This window comes from Falco naumanni, chromosome 2 (genome assembly GCF_017639655.2).
Source record: "Falco naumanni isolate bFalNau1 chromosome 2, bFalNau1.pat, whole genome shotgun sequence".
NCBI classification, from domain to species: Eukaryota; Metazoa; Chordata; class Aves; order Falconiformes; family Falconidae; genus Falco; species Falco naumanni.
The window spans coordinates 12,923,729-12,947,092 of NC_054055.1; the positions used below are offsets into that span (position 1 = coordinate 12,923,729).

The window sequence follows — 23,364 nt, forward strand, 5'->3', positions numbered from 1 at the left end:
ATATCGTGCAGTCTGAATTTCCTTTAGCAACAACTGCTTTGAACATAAATAGCAAAATTCACAAGGGTTCTCTGATCACTGCCATTACCCATTGATAATTATTTACTGATAACGGCAGTGATTTTAGACTTTTCAACATAACAACAGTACTATATACTACAAACAAGTAAAATACACAAAAAGGAACATGATCTGAATTATGAAGCACAGAAATGCATTCTGCCTGTCGGATGACCCAGTTTCTAAGTTACATTGTTCAAGCAGGTTATTGTGATAGATTTTGTAATAGATCTAAGCATGACATCCTGCAGATTACTAAAAAAACCTTTGTAATGAACCTGAACAGAGTCCTGTGAGGCTCCTCACAGCATCATTTGATTTCTGAACAGCACAGCATTAGGTCTTCTAAAACAACCTTCCCATATTCTTGTGCTAATTTTATCAAAGCATAACACTGAACAAAATTGCCATCTACTCTTTTCACACACATATTTCTCAATGAACGATAAACCTAATGCAATAAAGTGAAGCCCCCTCCCAACCCAACCTGGCTCCCGACCCCCTTCTGTCCTCCAGGACTGCTCTCTGTTTATCTTGCTATTACGCATGAAGTAGCAGAAAAAATCCTTCTTCCCCAGTGTCTTGGTCTCAGACTCTGCCAGGGAGTGAGCCTGTGCTGTTGACCTTAGCTATTCTTTCTGAAATCCTGTATATGCCCTTTACCGTATGTGAGCAGTTCAGTTTAAGAAATCAAACCCAATTTTCCCTGCTAGAAAAAACAATCAGTCAAGGCATATTCCCCACTATTTTTTTTTCTTATCAAACGGCAGGTTTTCCTCTGTCTCCCTTACAGTACTGAAGTTCCTTTAAAAAGTCCTTTTTTTCCCCTACAGAGAGCAGCTGAGAAATGAATTTCCTTTCTCTTATTTTGGAATCAAAACTTTGGAATTATTTTTTATCAGTTAAGAAAAAATACCAACACAACTCTGCTTAGATTACCAAAACCACTCCTTATCTGAAATAAACACAGAAAATAAAACCAAGGCAGCTGAATCCTTTTTTAAAGCTATGAAGACTTTAAAGCCAGAATCCATTCTCTGAATACAAATAGGTAAATGTTCTTAATTATCCAGGTCCTTGACACTCCTTTTGAAATTAAAACGTACTCAGAGAACGTCATTACCAGGGGAAACCATTCTATAGCTATACAATATTTAAATCTTTTTTAAAAAATCATATTATGTACCAGGATCTTTAAAAGCCAATTGAATATTTTTAAAACTATATTCTGCCATAAAATCAGCTGCTACTTGGAGAACGTATGGAAAATATGGATGGTAATTGAAATTATTGACCCAGTAATAACTCTGAGTAAGCAAAACTTGACTTCAACAGGAATCATACTTGAATTAACAGTGCAGGATTGGTCTGCACAATTGCCAAATAGCTTCCTGTTTCTTCATCTTGTATATTAAAACCTAGTAAAACCTTGATACCTTGACATAATTTTATGTTGTCACTAACATTACAGGACACTCCAGCTTGCCTTTGTGCTCAGAAGAAGCCCTTGTGCCGATAGCTATTATGTACACTCTGCTTCCATTTGCAACTGTGCAATGCAAACAATGCGTAGGGAACGACCTGTTCAGTTCCACGCCATCAACAGATAAAACTGCCGAGTTCGAAAGCACAATTAAAAACAGTAGCTGCGATAAAAAAAGAACATCCCACCAGTTTACTGTTCTGACCACAGGAAGACTCCAGGGATAAAAGCTGTTGTGTGTTTACGGAAACAGGGATGTGACTAAAAAGTGCCCTGTCAGTTTTCGGCTCTGTCTTGCCAGCTGCATTAAAATGCAGCCCTGAGCAATTTTTTTTTTTTTTTTTTTTTTGTCTGGAATTTCAGGAGCAGAGAGTACAAAAGAGCTGATGAGCAATGAATGCTTCACCCTTCCTCAATTAATCTTGTCTCTCTACCTTTGCTTTTGCTTTCCCTCTACATGAAGGTAATAATGACACCCTCATCCATTATCCTTTTATCCCTGTTATTCTCGTGAAATTGCTTAATAATATGTTACAGATTCGTCTTCACTCACATAATTCTTCCTGTCATTTGCAGTATATCATCCTGCAAACATACAGCCCACTTTCACTGGCCGTTCTTTGAAGATTATTGTCAGTGACATCTTCAGGATGCGTTTGGAATCTGGAGCATCATTTCCGTTGCGATGGGGAATTACACTGACTTATCTGTCATTGCCAAAAGCACAACAAGCAATTCAGTGTTAATGCAAAGGTAACACAGGTTTTTATCATGCCGCCAGAACAAGAGCTCTTGTAAATTTATGCTAATATGGCCCTTTTATAGTTTAATAACCTCCTCCCCTACTGGAAGAAGGGGCACATGCACAAGCACACACATACACCCCCACACTCCAGTAGTTTAATAATCTGTGTCACAGTGTGGTAGGTAATTTGTAGCTGATCCTCTTGTAATTATTTATTTTAAATCTTTTTATGAACGCTAATCTTATATAGTACAGCGGATCTCCAGTTTTGTTACATATATAGAAATCGTAAGAAGCAACTGAACAGCTTCTATTTCTAACAGTAGGTATCAACTGTACATAGTTCCCACAACATTAATTCTGTATTTCTCAACAAAATAATAACAGATCCGGATTTTGGTTGGTTGTCCCCCTCCCCCTCCCCACCCCCCAGCCCTTTCTTTTCTTTTAAGGCTATGGCTGCTGATTCTGTTTGCTTTCCTCATCAAGAAATCCACAGTACTACAAACGAGCCCTTCTCCCTGATCCAGGGTGGCATTCCAGAGGGACCCTGGCGATCCTGCCTGCATGCCAAATCTGACAACACATGACAAGCCGGTCGGCGTGCAGTAATTTGACTAATTATACCGGATTAGAGCATATTAATGCAAGCTGTTTTCTCCAGAGTTAATGACCTGCTGACTGGGTTCTGTAAGGCCCCACTAGGTCTACAGACAGCTAAAAAACAAAACCCTGCTTTCTAAGCCCTCGTCATTTCGCATCAGCAAATGAGTATATCAAACTACTGAGCAGCAAAATTCAAGCGACATTTTGTGTGCTAGAAACCCATGCAGCTTTCCCTAACTTTCCACCTCAAGGGTTTCTTTGATATAAAATTAAAATCTACTTTTTTCTCATTTATTTCCTTCCTGCAATGCAGAGTCCAGAAACTGAGGAAGGTATTTTTCCCAAATTTTCCCCCATTCTTTTATTAATGAGCACAGGGGAGAGAAAAACAACTTATGGTCACTATAACACTGGCATGTTATTTCATTATTATGTTAAGATTCTACATTTTTTCTCAAAACATCCAGTATTATAAACAACTTTATGAAGTGATGTTCTCAAATTAAATGTGTTTTTCAGGAGGTTATATCCCTTGAGATAATTATTTGGGGATTTATTTTTTGTCTACTTTGTTCTAGATTAATAAATTCTTCATAAAGAGATTGGCTGTTGTTTATAAATATTTTAAGTGAAAGAAAAATATTTTACAAACTTGAAATGGATAGTTTAAAAATAAATTATTTTTAAACTTTGGCTTGTTTTAAAATCAGGTTGTTAAGAACACAATCGTTTCTACAAATATGAAATAATTGGGCTGAAATTAAAATTTTCTCCCCCCAAGGGCCATGGATAACCTTTAGCAACATGACAAGAGCTTTGCGTGTAGCTGTGTGTATACAACACAGGTTCTCATATTCTGAAATACAAAAACATGTTTTTCATTTAATGATTTTAATATATACATGACTAAATTATCTTACTGTTCAAATACTTAAATCATCCATTAAAGGATTCTGAAATAAATTCACATGTGAAGCTCTTCACATAGGCTTCTGTATTCTTATTTAGAGCTTGGAATATTTCAATACTCCACTGAATACTGAAAATATGCCCATTTAGCATAAGACAACAGTTACTTCTTTCCCTTCTTTTTCTCATGTCATTTTTTCCAAACACGTGTATGTGTTACTTTCTGGAATAACTGAAACTATAAAATCAACTCCTTGCACATTTTCCTCAAAATACACACGGAAGTGGGCAACTGAATTGCAGCTCGATACACTGAGCACGTATTTCCAATATAAATGTATTGCTGATGCAAAATATGATAAATAAATTTACTGCAGAGAAAAAGTTGAGTCTGTTAGAACTATACTATTTGATCCATTATAATTCTACATGTACTTTTGTATCTTATGTCTCATAAAGGACTAATTACATACATACAGTATACATAAGTTATACACAGGGAACCAAGTACCACGCTTATGCCCATATATGTATTATCTAGCATAACTCAAATGAAATTTAAATTTACTTTACCATAAATGAGATCAGAAACATACTCAATTAGCCCATAAGATCTCTGAGTCAAATTAAGCTTGGTACAGTCCACTATCAAATTAATTATGCTTTGCATTTTGCAAGCCAGAAGAAAATTGGACTATTTGTGACTTCTGCTTGCAGAAAGTATTCTTTCACTTCAGTGAGTAAAGTAAGAGGGTCTGAGTAACATTAGTAGTGCTGTAAAAAGTCCTAGAGGGCTAGCTTAATCAAGAAATTGGAATGGGCTAGAGAACTTGACTCTAATTTACTAGACTATATATAATAATTGAACCAAATCCTGGTCTTGCCTTTAATTACCCTAAGACCTCTGCTTTGCTATTACCTCAAAGAGCCTGAAAGTTATCACCAAGACTACTGTTCAATGATCTATGGAAAATGAGATGTCCACCACAACCTGAAGGGAGTTATCAAATGGTCACAGCAAAAAGGAACCACTGCCCTGGCATCCTTGTTGGCACTCCCAGCAGAGGACTGGAGGAGTGACTGGGTATGAAGGCTACTAAGCTGTCACCCCTAAGGGGGATCCTTCAGGTCATGGGTCAAGCATATCAGGAGGGCAGTGTGGGAAAGGCAGAACTGTTGCTGCTCACGCATAAATAAGGGACTTTGGTCTTCAGGGCTGTCAATCCAAGCATCTTTCAAGAGAACTAAATTCATTATACACAAAAAGTGTAGATAGCCCTTCCAAGAGGAATAAAGCTGGCATTTGAGCCTTCTCTAGATAACTATGTAATCAATTTTATACTGAAGTTGCTTTGACAGTAAAACTAGGCTTAGTAAATGGTTTTGTATGTTAGAAGTAAGAAGGAATACCAAACCAAAACCAACCAAACAAGGTATATAGTGATTTGTTACAATAAGAATCTAAATAACTTTATATTTTAATATAGACTTTATGTTTTACACCAACACATAAACAGAAAAAAATATAAATTTTAAAACAAGGCAAACATCTGTACAGCACTAAATAGTAGCAAAAATGTACACACTGATACAGGAAATCTCAAAGTTTAGATTAGCAGCCTTTAAAGCATCTATGCAGTACAGGCTTACTGTAATTTGAAAGAAATATTTAAATCTTGACATTATGTAAGTTCTGAATCTGTTTACCTAAATTCCAGCCTTTGTAGCTGACAAATTTTTAGGCTTTACTTGAGCCTGATTACCACTCACACCTTCAGATCTCTGTTAACACTGGCACGAAATGGTGACTGAGTGATCTCCTAGAAACTTACACAAATCTATAAATCATGCTGTTGCCTTTCTTCTTATGGCTATATAAATCCTGGCAGAGAAGGCAGAACGTTTATGACACTAAGGTCCACTTTGATAACTTCCCAGGAGCTCAAAGTTTGTATCTAATTTACAAGCAAATGTCCTTATGTATATTTGTAAAACATCCTACTGAAATACAGATCTGAAATTTTTTTCCTATCAGTGTATTTTCTGGTAGATAAATAGGAACCAATGACTGGTAGTGATCACCAACTGTAAGGCCACTTTAACCTGTAAATTCTGGCATTGCAGCTATGAAATCCATTCTTTTATCGTAAAGACCACCTATACTCCAAAGCATATAAAGTAAAAAAAACTATAATAAAGGATCTAGCAGGAAGACAAAAGGGACTTTTACTCAACATAGGAAGGGGTTCACTAGTTTCATTTTGAAAAATTACTAAAGCACTTTTCAGCCTATCAATCACAAAATATCAGGGTATAAAATTACTTTATGTTACTGGAGTTATTTCATAACCATTATGATTCTACATTTCAGTTTGTTTCAATTTTGTAAAGGGCATCTCTCCAGGCTGCAGGATGCTGCAAATATAGTGTGAAATACCTTCCTGAAGGTACCCAGGTTAAAAAAATAAATAAACTGGTATGTGTAGAATATACACAAATAATGACCAGGAAGACAGCATGCCACAAATGAGTGATGGAAGCTTTCTTTAATATAAAAATATCTGTTGATACCCTATTTTACATGGACATGGCAAACAGTACCTGGAATAAATGCTTCTGTAGTCAAGTGATTGCATTCTTCTTGGACTAAAGAAACTGAGTAATAAAGAACGAAAAACTGTGATATTCTGAATCTCATATTATTCTGATCCTCTTGGATATCTAGCGCTCAAAACAGTCTGAACATCTTCAAACAGGCTTATATCACACAATTTACATACATTTCATTCATCTTTTATACCAATTTGTGCAAAAGCCTTAAAATTGGGCTTACTAAGAAAAAAAAAAACAAAACACACACCACCGCACCATTTCTTACTATTGTAATTCACTTGTTCCATAGTTAGGCAGTGTTTCTGAGAGGAAAAAAATCACCACAGCAGACATTTTTATGAAAAGAATCGGACAGTCAAGATTTTTATTTCACCAGTCACTGTGCATACTGCAATCCAAACAGAAAATACATTCCTATTTTGATAAAGAAGTTGACAGAACAAGTTTAAAATTACTTGTTACTTCCCTCAGACACATCATATTAATATTTCACTGAGAGCTGAGCATTTTTAAAATGTAACTATTTATGAGTGTCCAAAGCCCTAAAGCCAGCTATTCCTGTCTAAATGTAAACAAAGATCTGAATGACTGCAAACACAGACTACATTAAACTCAATCACCATTTATTATGCACAGTTTACTGTTGAAGCTAAATTCTCATCAAATGAGATTCAAGGGCCAGGTCAAAAAAAAATTTTATATTATGTTTTAAGCAGCATTTCCTAAAATTTAAATTCAATGAACAATAATATATGTAGAGGTTTTGATCTGGCTTAAGTATTATCTAATAATGATGGTACTAAATAAAAATCACTAGAAAGCTATAGCATCTGCAAGACAACAAAAACGGCTTACAGCAGAGACTCCATGAAACATTTAGCTGGTATTTTCCACACACTGATCCAGTAAAAAAGGGTAAGCTGTAAAAATGTGCTTCTGAGAGTTTCAAACCATATTGTACAGAAGTCACATCAAATTAATACTGAGGACCATTTAGAGCTTTTATTCTGAAAAGCTTTTGAAAAGGGATTAAACTATGAAAACTCGCATGATACTAAAGTACCTATTAATGGGTTTAGGGGGGGGGGAGGAACAATGAAAGTGTTATTTTTAGATAAATCGTTACTTTGTATGTAGCAGCACAAAGCATTTACTAAAGAGACACTGCGACAGTTCTCCAGCAATATCCCACACATCTAAACACTGAATTTTTCTTGTCATTAAGAACAATCATACATAGAAAAGAGGTTCTTATGGTTTTCTCTTTAATTTTCAACAATTTCTATAAATAATTCATTAGGAAAATGTAGCCTTAGTCAAAAACTGTGTAAGCAAAATCAGCACCGTTTTTAGATTACTTGTTATTTTAGAAAACACGACTGCATGTTTGTAGTCGTCCATACGTGCATCCGATTAACAAAAGCCTGCTAACAAACCACTTGTATAAAAAAAGTTCACACTGTACAATACACTTAACACGCAGAAAAATTATGTTTTCAAAAAATAACAGGAAACAGCGCGAGTAGTGAGAACAAGCAACTGGGGTAGTTGTCATCTCATCAAAAATAATGAATGCTCAAGAGATTTCTAACTTCATCTCTTCCCAGTCATTTGTCCGATAACAATAGGCTACCAGGAGAGAAAAGACTAGGCGCAGAGCACACTCTTCTTCCTCGGCTCTAGCTAGCACCTGTAACCTCTAAACAACTGTGTACCAGCTGAAATCCACATGACAACAGCCCCAAAAGACAACTGGAAATGTTGTTCCTAGCCTGCTGTGCCTCCATTCAGCGGCGGGATGCACCACATGGTGGATGACAGCTTTGTGTCTGCCCCATCTTGCAGTCTCCCCTCCTCCCTCGACACACAGTCATGCACACACAAAACAGTCTTATGGCTAATGATGCAAACATGAAGTGTAAAGTCTCCTTAATTTGACCCTTGTTAAACTCCTAATTGGATTGAGGCGGTCTCAGAGTGGAAAGCAACCCTGGATTATTCAAGAAGGCTTTTACAAAATGAAGACCAAATTACAAAAGGCTTCCACTCTGGCTGCTGGACACCACAAAGAACAGGCAATGAATTGCAGCTGTCACTTAAGTTAAAAATCTAATCAATTGCCTTTTTTTTAAACAGGTAACTTTTTGAACAGTTTCTTCATTGTGATACTCTTCAGAGTGCGCTTGACCCAAATTTAATAAGCTGCTATTAAAGCAGATGAGCAGCTGTAGAGCAAACAGTGTAGAATGATACCGTGCATTCAGGCTCTTAATGATTTTAAAATGACTACAACCATTGCTTCATTCAAGAGGAACAAAGCTCAGGGCTCTTTGCTCAACAATGTCTTAACACAAACTGTCTGAACAGACAGCATTCATTTGTCCTTCATGAACCCAAAAGGTCAGCTGCATTGCTGAGAACATCTCAACAGTTTAATTGTGTTTCTCCTGTAGGAAGACTGAGAAGAGAAACTTGGGGATTCCTTGTGTATGAAAACTAGCCTTTTTTTTTTTTTTCCCTCTTCCAAGGAAATATACAGCTTAAGTACAGAGACAAGGGGTGCATGATATGCAGACAGGTGTAAAACATGAAGTAATTATAGAAGCTCAAATTAGTTCCTAGGCCTGAGGCAAAAAAGAGAACAGTGCCTTGACAAAAGGGAATAGCAAATAAGGATAGCAAACAAAAAATGGCTTGAATGTGTAAATTAGCAAGAAAAATGAGACAGAAAAGCAGCTTTACTCTACTATTATTCACCACATGAGAACAGAGCAGCTGAACATGATCAAGAGGGCTTTGGAGGAGAGAGGCAGGCATCAACACCGAAACGAAGCCAAAGAGTGGCAGCTCCGCACTTTCTAGTCAGTCACTCATTATGTGGTGAAGTGCTCTTGAGAAGTGCCTCTTATACTTGACCTATCATATTACTTCTTCTGTAAACACATAATCCCTGCTTGTTAGGTGGTGTCAACACTAGCATTCATTCACTGTGGTAGTCCTTTTGTGTATAGACACTTTAGAAGTGCTGCCAAAACCAAAGAATTGACACCATAATAAAACAATTTGAATTTCAACCAGGTAAACAGATCCTACGCGCTTCTGTAGAATGTAATGTGCAGAGCATTACATCCAGTGTCCCTTATCTGAGACAAAGCTGCTTTCTTACCACAAAACTATTTTCTTTGCCTGTGTTTTTTTGCCAGATTAACAACCACCTAATGATTAACATTAATAAATGAAGAAGGTTTAATAACAGGAATTACAGCCACTGCAACTTACTTACTTCATGCATGTAAAAAGAATAAGAGTTTGCATATTTTTACTACCAGCCAGCTACGCAGAAGACCTCAAACAAAACAAATTGTGGTTGTACAAAACTGACCATCTCCTACGTGCAACATATTACCATGAAGGTCACCCAAAAGCCATAAAACCAGTTAGGTTTTATGCCTGAATTTCATCTACGTGTACAGATATTTTATACCTCAGTCTTTGTGGGGACTTGTGTCTGATTATTATAATTAGATATTTAGACCTTTGACTCAAATATTATACTTTTTGCTGCTAAAGGCACAATTTCATACTTAGAACATCTTCTTTAACCAGTTCAGAAGTATAAATAATTGATTCTGTGCTTCTCTGTTAACAGAGGCTTTCTAGATAGGATACCACCCTAACATTTATGAAGTGCTCCGAACACTTTTGCAGCCTGCGGGACTGCAAAGATGACTCATTCTTTCATTAAACACTCAACAAAATATGAGTGAACTTTCTGATATACCACCGAGTATCAGTGAAACACACAACTAGAATGGCAGTATTTGGTTAAAATGGTATTTTTTACAAATGAGTCCACAAAGATATACAAAAGGAGGACTTGGATATGTAACACCCCACCTCTCAAAGCTGAAGAGCCACGTTAGCACTTGGTACATCAATAGAAGCAAGAAAAGTAACATTACAGGCCTGATACTGCAACAAGGTGACATGATACATTACTGCAACCCTGTCTAAAAAATAACTTATCACCATGTGATGCCAATGTCATCATCCTCCTGCCCGGGATTGACAAGATTTTTTTGTTGGGTTTTCTTGGGTGGGAAATCAAGCCTATGATCCTATCCACACATAAATTTTGCAGCTGTGTATTATGTGTTCAGGCACTGAACTGTGCATTTCTGGGAAAGCTTGACCACATTTAGTGTTTGGCTCAGCTTACTTAGCAGGCAGCAACAGGCAGCTTGCCTATCATATGGTCTTCAACTCATCCACCTGGGCCCTGGGACAGTGAAACAGTCCTACCTGGACTATCCACGGCATTTCATTCAAACACCTCTGAATTCTCAGCAGCCTCGACTCATCTGAAGAAACTCACATCAAATGGGAACCTAAGTCTCACACCTTCTACCTTTGCCTTTCAACTGTTGCTTCTCCCAGTCCTAACCTTTAGACAGAACTTCTTCCCTGCATCACTTCCTTTTAGAAATCCCATTTTATACTAGCTTTAAAAATAAAATCAGATATACAAGCTTCCTACATAATATAGTAGCTAGCATTATTTATAACAACACTAACCTTTTTCACTACCTTTTTTCTATTTTCTTTTTCACTATTTCTTGCATTTGCCAAAATTAGACTATAAAATGAGGCCGGAATCACATAAGTTCTATTTCTCTACAACATGGAAATGTGTGTCAGTCTATAAATATTAAACGAGACCAATAACAAATAATGTAGGCTTGTGAATGAAGGCCTCGTAAGTCTCACATTTAGTAACATTAATTTAAGAACACACAGTACCACGCAATACAAGCAAATTCAGAAGTTTGTGCATACAAAAAGGTCTCATTCAGTCCTACTCATTAGGACTTAATTTAGAATGTAAAGAAATACCAGTCAAGGTGCCAATATAATTATTTACACCTTTAAAGATGTGTCATGAACTTCATTACACAGGTTCTCTCTCAGCTTCTGGAATCTCCCTGTTGTCCCCCTCTTCTCAAACACATCCTGTTTCCCATGCTAATAAAGCTTTCTTTTAGTGTATAGATTGCATAAGGCTCTGGATGGGTTAACCTCTAAAATAGTGAAAGATGCTGCTGAAAAGGCTGCTGTTTTCACTGTCTGGGACTCCAGAGAGCATCATTCGCTTTCACAAAGCAGTGACTTCTGCCCACAAAATCAGCAGCTCCACTGAGGCTGGCTCAGTTCAAGCACAGCCAAGAATAAGCCTGGGAAATGTTGACACTTTCCAGCATGATTCACAACAGGGTCACCACGTGGGCCAACCGTGCTTAGGTGCGCTGATAGAGATTCCTCAAAGTTCAGATTTCTGCTTAGTGTAGTATTTATCTTTATATGAAGAAAGCCCTACACATTTCCGCTATATTTCAAACTCCTTTAGGCAAAGAACTACTCTTCCTTCTTAATTTGTCTTCTGATTTACCCCTTTGGTTCTTTATATTGTTTTTTTTAAGTCCCTTCCCTTCAATGAAACAAATGTTTACTAGAAGTTTTCACATTAATTTTTCCTAAAAGTTTTAATGTCTTCCAGTTCAAATTCATTGTGTTTTGCCCTGATCTTCATCCTATCTAGTCATTTTCTTTCTAATCCAAGCACAGCATAAATTTTAGTTGCCTTCCTCTTTGTGATTTATTTCTCCTATCCTACAAAGATGTACAAACTTAACTAAATGAATATAAACATTAGGTTTTTAATTGAATCACTGTCATTTTGCCTGCGCAACTGATGATCGCACACAGTACGGCAGGATCAGTGTGAGGTTGGATTTTACATTTCTTACGAATGCACTGAATTCAAACGTGCCAGCATTTGCTTTACAAGCAGTCCAACACATCCACTCTGTGACTGATCAGCACGTATGGAATATGGCAAACACTCTTCTGTCAACGCTTTTTCAGAATTTCTAGAAAACAGACTGTCCAAACAGGCAGCCTGGTCCCACATATCTGGGAGGCTACCAGGGAAAATGGAAGGGCATGGCTTACCAGCAGAAAGGGAAGTCTGCTGCTAACACTACTGAGCTTAGCAAGTAAGAATTTACTGCCCAAAAAGTGACTCAGCTTCTTGGTTCCAATTTCTGCTAAATGGATATCATTGTAGGTACTAATGACTACTATTTTCTAGATACTTCTGTGAAAAATGATTTTCACCAACCCATAACTGATAAGCATATGATATGCACTAGCCCTAGCATGGCATTGCATAAATAACTTTCTAGGTTTAAGGTGACTTGAATAGTCATTCCTGTCACAAAATTCATGTAAAGTAGCTAAAGAATAGAAATGAATAAAATGAATGCAGCTTATAGAGGAAAGGAAAGTAGCACAGAGGATGAAACTACAGCTGCAATTCCAAGCTTTCAGAAGGCCACACTCTGCTATGATGCAAACTCTTGCAGAGCCTGGCTAAAATGAGACATGAGTTCATGCAACAAAAGTTTCGTCAGCACAAAAGAATGACGTGTAAGCTTCACTGACCCAACTACATCTGATGTAATTAGCGTCATCATTTTAGTTAATGCTTGATTTGGACCATTGATCTTAAATATTTTATGAAATGTTTAAAATTATATAGAACAGATGTACTCTGACTAACATGAGTAGATTACTCAGCAAACAAAACTACACCTGACAACTGCAACATTTCAATAGCATACAAACATAATTCCAGCTAACTATTCTTTACAAGTGTAACAAACTTTCCTCAAGGAAAACAACTGCTCATTTTTAGGCATTTTCTAATATACCAGTCATTGTAGTTTTTCATGGTCCTTAACACAGAACAAATAAAAAACCAGAAAATGTTACAAAACATGCAAAATGCTGGTTTTCATCTGTGAGGTGTATCCTATCTAAGGATTTCAAAGATAAGCATGTTTTGTCAATTTAGCAAACCTCTTGTAATATCTGGCATGATAAGCAGGTAATATGTGCATTATCCAACAAGTCAAAACCTATCACAATTGTATCATCAATGAGCCTAAACCCAGGTCAGATCTCATATTGCCATAAATCGTCATGTAAAAATTGTCCTCAGAACATGTTTTTATACATGGAGGAAATCCTGAGCAATGCATAAAGGTAAACATCCTCACTGCCACAGCCCCAAACCAAATTCTAATTATTTAAAACTGATACAGTTGTTCTCAGCAAACTCAGTTTTCAAATTCTGTGTTTCTCCACACACATTATATACTCACACCCATTATTTACAGCTTTTCCCCAACACTTACCTTCTGACAGTTATCATGTTTGGTACATAACACTGCAAACTCCTCCTAGGAGAACATGCTCCATGCAAATTCAGGAGCAAGAATGAAGCCACTGGCAGACCTGTCCGCTTTCATCTTCATGGTTATGAAGATAAAAATTAGTCTGAAGTTTTGTTTTCTTTCCTTTTCTTTCCCAGTGAAAGTACTGATTGCAAAAAATGCTATTTATACTACAAACTTCACTAGGACAGGTTAGGGCACAGGCAAACTTCAGGTCTGCTGGTAACCACATCCCCTTGCTTAACATGCTAGCTGAGGAATGCCATCTTATATGATTCACTTCTGAGAACCAGTGATATCTTCTCACCAATCATGCTGCTAATGTTGTCTTGAGCACACCCCAGGTTGTTTTCACAATAACAGATGAAAACAATAATTCATTCTCAGTGAAACTAATTTCCTACTCATGCAGTAGTAGGAAGAATGTGACCTGTATTTTCTAAGCAGTGTTTTTCAACCTTACAAAATGCTTTTTATGTATACCAAAATAAGGGTTTATCTCTCTTCTCCCATTCCTACAAGCAGTACGAAAACTTTTTAACCTCTCTTTTTTCTGTGAAGGAAAATTTTGTTTAAGCTCTGGAAGAAATTAGATGCAAAAGTCTTTCATATCTGGATACAGAGTTAGAGAATGAAGATGGAAGAAGCTGATATGAAGACTATTATTACTGAACACTGATGCTGAGACACTTGTAAAAACATCCAGCCCACTTGGATATCTGCAAATGTGGTAGGTGAAGTGACAAACCCTGCAGCTTCTGTGCACCTTGTTACTTCGTGATTTCGGAGATATGTTAGCATCTCGGAAAAAAGATTTTCAAAACCACCTTGGCAAACAAACGTGTAAGTACTTCATGTATAAAGGATGGGTCCCACTAATGTCAGTGGATTTACTTCCCTGAGAGACTGGTAAGTCAAGACGCGTTAGGGTGAAAATGGTACATCTAAGGTTAAATAGAGGTTGACACCCAGGCTTCAGTCATGATTTTTTTTGTTGTTGTTGTTGTTGTTGTTGCTTTCTGAAATCTGCAAAGCTACAAGATAATTCCTTTCTGTCTTTTAAATCCATCTTTCCATAAAATTTAATCAGTTATCAGAACTTAAAATGCATAACAAAATCTGCTTTCCTGAAAGGTATAAAGGGAACCTAATCTTAATTTATGTGGTTCAGAGAATCTCTGAGACATTTAACAGCAGTACATCTAAATGAGTTACTGCAAGTCTGGGAAGAGTAAATGACTAAACAAGAGCCATACTAAAGTCAATATCTCTAAAGTTACAGATCCCATTTTATAATTTCAGTTCATCCCTATATTTTTAAACAGATGTACCCAGCCAGCACCTTTGTAATTAGTCTGTGGTACACTGAATAGCAAAATTTCTCAGATGGACTCAATACCACATGCTCCCATACATGTCCAAAGTGGAAGGCACAATATAACCATTTTACAGAACTCTCAGGAATCAGACAGGAGCAGAATAAATCACTCTGTGAACAAGCTGTGTACCAGGCTTCATTAGTTATAATTACCCCCAAAATATGCTCAGCAGAATGCACACGTGTCATCTGGGAGTGACACACAATAGAGTGGGCAACTTATAAACTCCTCCAAGCACAGAAAGAGTCCATAAAACAACTGGCTTGTGCATTTGGATTCATGTGATAACACCTCCTATTGCATAAGCCACCAGATGACACAGATGGGGCAAATCCAAACAAGGAACATTTCTTTTGTATAAGCATTGGACTTCATTTGATGCCTATTCAACCAACAAGCTGAGAAAGCTGAGTATAAAACACTAGATCTTTGTCTTTTTTATTTCCCAGATTGTGCTACACTTGCTCAAAATAATAAAACATGTATAGTTTTAAATACTTTGAACATAATGACTTAAAGGAAAAACAAAGCAAAACAAAACAAAACAGAATGTTAAATTTAACATACTTATGCACAGGCAAAACCAAATGTTCTTTCCCAAACTTTAAAAGGAAACATTTCTAATATAATACTAACCAGCATTTCCCTTGCAAACACCATATTACCAAAAGAAGTAAGTACTGAGTGAATGTACATATCAGCAATCAGATCTGTTCTCTTCTGGAGAAAAGAAAATTAATTAACATTCTGTTAATGGATCAGATTACCTTTCCTTTAATGATTACTACAGAACCAACCACGTTACAATTATTGCAACACTGATTTCATCTTAACTTTGCTCTGTAAACTTGCTAATTTTTTTCTGCCTCCTGTACTTTCTGCCAATCATAATAACTACTTTCTCTCTGGGACATTCCAGTCTCATACCAAATGCACATTTTTTCCCTATTCTTGCTATTTACTTTTTTGCATCCATATACCATAGTGTCCCTGGTCTTCTCATTAAATGTCTTTCCACATCTTTCCTGTAGTTGTCTATTACTGCCCACTGCTATGGAGATTTGATCATGCGAAAATATTGGAGGTAAGTACTTGTTTGCTGTAACAAAACTACACTTTACTCAGATGGAAACCGATATTCTTATACAGTTCACTGTACAGACTGATTCAATGGCAAATATAATGTGCAAGTTTAACATGCTTATATATGTCAGTACTTTAATATAAATGTGGAAATATATATTGTTTGGATGTCACATGTGTAGACTAGTGCATGTGTACGTGTATTGATATGAATGCCTATGTGTCTATTTACTTCTATATTCAAACATCTAAACACATACAAATAGGCCTGCATAAAAATATAGACACATGTATGTGTACACACTCAAAAAGCACCCTACACCTTTAGGTGGCACATACGGCGCTTATACTTCGTTACATTTCAGCGTGCTGTTAGGGAACTATGTAATATCCTCACATCTGTTAGCTGCTTCCAAGAAAACCCAGAAATTAACTCCAAAACTCTGACTGAAGAATTTATTTAAATTAGTAACTTAACATTAACCACATGACACTGTGTTCTGTGGAATCGCTCATATCCACCCAATAACCCAGTTATTCTGATACAGTGGACTCTTAACTGAGGTTCGTGGACTTAGAGTGGTAACATGAACTGTCACGCAAAGAGTCGAGTATATTCACAACATGTAAGATCAATTAAGGTCTGTTACTATAAATAGCATCAGTTAACCTGCGATCGGTCAGAGCTATGCTGTGTGGAAGCAAGCAAGGACAGAATTTGGCCCGCTTGGCCGCATTTCTGTGTAGTGCAACCGAGAGGTTGCTTCAGTATTCATGCATTCAGTGCCCACGACCTCCATATAGTGCTCACAGGCACAGTGGCAGCAATTTCCCATTTTTAAAACATCAGAGAAGCATGAACGATTTGTGAATATGAGCTGCTATGGTATTATTTGAAGTCACTGCCTTATTCTTTTCTTTTTTTTCTTTTTTAAAGAAACAGATATTGAAACTATCCCAGCTAATAATTTCATTCTGACACTTGAGTTTAAAAGGTTAAGTTACTATCTGAAGAAAGGTAATCTGACTGCCTTTCAAAGCAGCCTGCAAGCTCTGCAATCTGCATAGAGAGGGGCATTTGTCATCATTAGCTGAGCCGTGACAGCTGGCACCTAGGGTGTCCCAGATTCAAGAAGTGGCAAAGGCACTCTTTTACCTTAAGTTGCCATTAAGTATAGCACGCTTCATAAAGAGCAATATTTTCTTTTTGTTACAGAGCATGAAATAACAGCAATGAATGCGTCTGTATTTTCTTCAGCAGGGACAACAGGCCGATATGCAATTAGCAGTTACCTTTAGACAACAAGACACCAGGTTTATTATATGAGCACACACCCAATTCATGTCACTTGAAAATAACTACAATTGGCTCAAAATTAGGGCAGTATATTTTCCTTCAAAGATATTTCAGACTGAATGATTTGTAAATTTTATTTATGGACATGACAAATAGTGAATAAAACACAGTTTTTAACTAGAGGTATAGTACTGCCACTTCAAGCTAGGAATGCCTAATTACTTAAAACAGACAGGTAATTAGATATAGGAAAATAAATAGTCCTACACTAGCGTACAAGCTAATGCAGTACATTAATGCTTTGAAAGAATGCCTGATGGAGCACTATTTTAATAGCAGCATTAGAAACTTAAAGTATATTCCCATAGTGTATTTAACAGCTAAGTTTGCCACAATTCTTTTTTTTTTTCAAAACAGTTCCATAAGCTTTTTCTTGTGTTCATATTTAAGAGTTATTTAATAAACTGAATACGTAAAAGTCTATGAAATAAGTCATTTTCATACTACCATCAATTATTCAATCTATGAAATACTGAATAAATGGTTTATAAACATTAAAAGACCCTGATCTATTTATTTTTATAGAAACAAAACACAAAGCTACAAACTAATATGCCTTTACATTAAAAAACCAACATCAAACAAAAAGAATTTTAAAAAAAGAAGAAGAAAAAACCTTCATTTCTCCTCAGTCTCTCAAATTTGGAAACATAATCCATAAAGCTAGATTTTGCATTATTATGTAAACTAGTTTTTCACAAATAAAACTAATTTTTGTGTTAATGTAAAATCTATGCAAATACATGCAGTCATTTATCAAGGAAGCTGACAAGCATTCCATATTGGAGAGGGAAAATGAAACTGCCTCAAGAATAGAGGCAATTAATTATTTCTGTATTTTCTCTTCCTCTGTCTTGAGGCACAAAAGTTATCCATCCAGTTAAAACAGCAAATGAAATAAAGAGATTTTTTTTTTATTTAAACACATATGGCTTTTGCCTGCAATACTGATCACCACAAGGTCTACAGATGCCCGTGGCTAAATTGTACACTGGCAGATGCACACAAGGGAAAACTGTGTTAATGCAGCGTGGTGAACAAAACAAATGAAGAACTGAATTTTGTGGGGGTGAGAGTGAGAGGGCTTCTTTTACCCCATGAAGATACACAGTTTGCCTACCAAGAGTGGATTAGATTAGTTATACATTTAATCTGAAAAGTTTTTTCTCATCCCCTATGTCAAAAATCTGAATAGTATGTATAGAAGAAAACATTCACACAGATATACACAATTTTCTAAGGTACAGCTGATAAGTAATGGGCTTGCCAAGATAAATGGTTATATTATTTCATCTTTACAATTAAGGACTAATAATACATAATGAATGCACTTACAGAATATAATGAGAAAACTGTTGTCCAACATACTCGCTGTCATTTTTTACCTACTTAGAGAAGCAATGTCTTGAAGCGTAGCTGGAAATTGCAAGCATTACGGCACAGCCTAGCATATGCCATACACTCTTCTGTGCTCCAGAGGATTAGTAAAAGTTCTGCACTTGGTAATTGTTCCTTTTGATAAGGTTATTTTAAAAAACTGAAGACAAAATTAGCCAGTTCATTCCTGGAAATAATTTGCAGAAGGAAGCAAGAAATAGACATGGTAAAACACTCACTGAAAATAAGACAGAATCACGTTGATCGCAGTAGTGATCTTAGCAGGCCTGTAAATGCTGCATAACCTTAAAACTACCACTGTAATGACCAAGTAAAAGTAGTAAAGAAAATACTTACAGTCCATTTTTCACATGTATTTTGAGTGTCACACAACATAACCACATCCACCCCATTAAAAACAGCATTAACAAAAAAAAAAAAAACAGCAAAAAAAATCAAACTTTTTCCTGGAAATTTCCTTTAATTTTACAAAATAATTATTCTGTATCAACATCAACTATAAATAAAGATTATTCAGAAATGTGAAATAATAAAGATAGCTCCTTTGCCTCATCTAAAACTAAGGAGACAAGAGAAAACATTGTCACTACCCTAACAGATACTCCATAATTTTTTTCTTCTTTTCAATGGCACAAATGTGTTATAAACAATAACACGCCTGAAAGGCAAGATCTGTTTCTACTATTGAGAAAAAATCGATAATAATATTCCTTTAAGACAAACAGATATGTCCCATAAGCAGCTAGTATTTCTCTTTCAACAATTATATTGCAGATTTATGAAATTACAAGATTTTTTGTTATCCCTGTAGTCTTTCTCATTTTAGTGACACCAGCACTATGCCACAAAGGATCCTGTTCTGTATATTCTGTCCTAGAGCTGGGATGAAAAAATGGTAGGGAAAAGTAGGAAGGACAGTAGGTGACCTAGGTTAAATTTTCAAACCCAAATAAAAGGAGAACTAGAGTGATTTGCTGCTCTTAATAAGAAAGTCAATTCCCCCCTAGATAAAATATTATGCTCTGTACCGACAATGTTCCACCAGTTAAGAAAACAAAGTTCAGAGTGGTGGTGGGAAAATCAGTGCATTTTAAAGCCCAAAAGATCTAAGTATCAAGTTTTTCCTGAACACATCTCTCCCCTTCTTCCCTAAATAATAAGTTGGTTGACATGTTTATATTACAATTATAACTAGGATATTTTTAGGAACAATGAATAAGTGTTTTTAGCAAGTAGGTTGCTTATATTTAAGACTGTTAAAAGATTTTGTACCTTTTGGGAGTTATAGAAATAGTCCTGAATATGCAAAAGGACATGAAAAATACAGTTTTAATAGAGATTTTGAAAGCATAACCTTTCACTCATTTCTCTGAATAACCTCACTCTCCTCGTAAAGGCTTTAGAGCAGATTCGGAAACACATTTCTGTGGGAGCATCTTGCTAAAATATGGACAAAACAGCACTGCCCTTTCTCAAGGAACTAACTCAATGCTATTGCTAAAACACAATGAAATTAATAGGGAAGTTCTGCTTGACAGAACAGTAGATATTTGGGCCAAAAATATACTTCCTTACCAAAGCATTTGATGCATTAGGTATTTTAAAGGCACGCTGTATTTCATCCTATTCAAACGTTAACCTCCAAGTGTTAGCCCACTTTGGCCCTGATCCTGCAAATAACTGCCCATGCACTTACCTATGAGCCTGAAGAAGCCCATGACCTCCCCAGCACCAGCTGAATGTTTCACTAGCCATGTGTGCATTGGCAGGATCAGGGCCTTCACAAGGTTCAACGAAACATATTAATCACTCACGACCAACTCACTCAACTCCTCCCTTCACCATTATTTGTAAAGAAAATACCGGAGAGCTATACACTACATTAAAAATTAGAAGTCTGCATTGAAATATGTTAGGCATGTCTTTTTATAGCTAAATCAAGATAAAGTGAGTTACATAGGTAATTTACCATACCCATGTTATCGTAACGGGAGAGGACAAGTTTCATTTTGAGTTAGAGGGGCTTAACATGCCTGAAGTATCAGCAGCATGAAAAGCAGCAATAAACACGTAACATGACAAAATGTTTATGAAAAGATGATGCTTACTTACACCTTTCTATAGGCTAATGTTCAAAGATGTTAAGCGACATGTTTTCTGCTGATTTCAACAGCTCTAGCAGCTACCTACAAGATGATGTAGTTTTGTTTGCTAGCTGATATGAAACCAGCTTACACAAAAACACCATTCACAAAAATAAGTATGTTCAAGACGTACCACCCTCCTATTTTGACTGGGCTAGAAAGATGTTTGGGTCACTCATAAAATACAGCATGAACAAGCTGAGGGGTGCCATAATTTATATAATGATGTATTTCAAAAGCTCCCACACTTCAGTTTTGATCTCAGACAACATATTCCGGGGCTAGGTTACCAAGAGGAAAAGTTAGTTTAGACATGAAGTCTTCGGAAGCTGCTCATCCAACACATACAGCTTTATTTTCAAGGTCAACATTGAATATTTTCAGTCATTTAATCATATACAGCATGAGAGAGTAATGAGAGTTCTGCAGCGTTGGATGACCCACTACAGATGTAGTAGATTAAAAGGCGCTAATCCCCACTGATTCCACCCTCCTCTCACAGTTCAGCAGAAAAGAGCATTCTCCAAGCAGGAGATCTAAAAAAAAAACCCTAGTGTTGGACTGCTTAAATAAAACACTGTACTTTAAGGAATGTCTGGCTTTGCAGAAGCTGATGGAGAAGTGAACCAAATGAATAATTCAATGCATTTTTTCCCCTGCTTGAATATTTCTGCAGTTCTAGCTAAAGTTACAGTTGTGCAAGCTCCATGTTTACTTTTGAGACATAACTTTTAAAGAAAACAAATCAATTACTGGTTTTTTCCCTTAACAGATTGCAGATTAGAGGAATTTAAGGCATTAACAGTTCATCCATAAGACCTAGGATGACCAAGTCCAACAGTAATGCAAACTCTTTTCATGGTTTGTTTGGTGGTTGTTTTGTTTTTTTTTTTAATGGGAAGAGAATACATACATGTGTTAGATTCAGCACTAATGAATGCTAATTGTGTACTGTAAAAAGGAGCTATATCACAGTTTTTTAAAAAAGTAAAAAGCATCTGCAGTAAACTAGGTAGCAGAAGAAAAATGTTTGCATACATAATTAATGAGAAATTTATACCCAAAATTCTAAGTAGAGAGTGTATAAGTCCATTAAAATTGCACTTTTGCAAACACTATAGCAACTTACATTTAAACTTAACTTTTTGTTTCTTCCTAAATTTGAAAGTGGAGCCAAACAGTAAACTACAAAATAAGAATACAGAGAATTGCAGGTACCACAAAAAAAATGATGCTGCCTATTTTATATAATGTGACACTTAAAGCAAACTCGGCACAAATATCTGTCTTTAGTTTTCCTACTTGAAAAAAAGTAAATTTATTGTTACTGGCAGGATGATATGGATGAAATAACCAGGATGAATTGAGGGGGGAAGGGGAGAAAGAGGAGCCAAGAAATCAGATACATTCAATGAGCCTTCAAACTCACTTCAGCAGTAGGGATAAATAATTTAATCAACTCGGCTTCATTTTTTTCCTAGCTCCCTAGTGCAATAGGCAGATATTAAAAAATAAAAATTTAAAATTCATGAGCAGTTGTGTGTGGAAAAACTATCGCTATATAATAAGAAATATAAAGTGATATCAATGCAAGCACTTTGCATGTATCTGCATCTGCATGTGCATTTTAACTTACACTTTTCACCATATGAAAATAAATTATTGGTGAAATTTATATAGAGAACTTCCCCCCCCCCCCCCCTGCAAATTACATTTTAGGGGCATAGGCCAGTACCTGCAGTCGAAGATTATCAACACCATTTGACTTTTTGGCTAACATGAGCACTGTGTGACAAGGCACTGCAGTTTGAAGATTTGAAATAACAAGCAGAGTTCAACAAATACTGTTATAGTACCCCCAGTTAGGGAGAAATAACTAGAAATAAGTAAATTGGTAAAAGTCACCAATATCATATGGTACCCTTACCGTGACAAATGATCAATCATCGTTTCAATGAGGTGATTTGAGATTATAATCTCAATTTTCCAAAACAACTCAATACATATAAAAATAAAAGTCCCTGATGAAAAGGTGTTCCTTTTGTAATTTATGAAGGACACATCAATAACTACAGGGAAAAAATAACTGCAGTAAGTGGTCAGAAGCTCCGAAATATTCCTGGTTTATATCATACACAGTCAGATAATAATTTTTGGAGTCTAAACCAAACCACCAAATTCTTGTCATGTAAACGATCGGGTCACCTTAGCAGTCACATTTCAGGGGTTGACTGGTGTCAGCAATGCCTAAATCCACACATTTCCAAACTATCAAATGTTTATTGTGTATGT

The 23,364-nt window shown here is 36.3% G+C and overlaps 1 protein-coding gene across 6 annotated transcripts in view; it reads right to left on the bottom strand.

Annotated features, from left to right (window-relative positions):
- NBEA (neurobeachin) overlaps positions 1-23,364 on the bottom strand; it is a 506,742-nt gene that overhangs the window by 117,926 nt on the left and 365,452 nt on the right. The window lies entirely within an intron of this gene.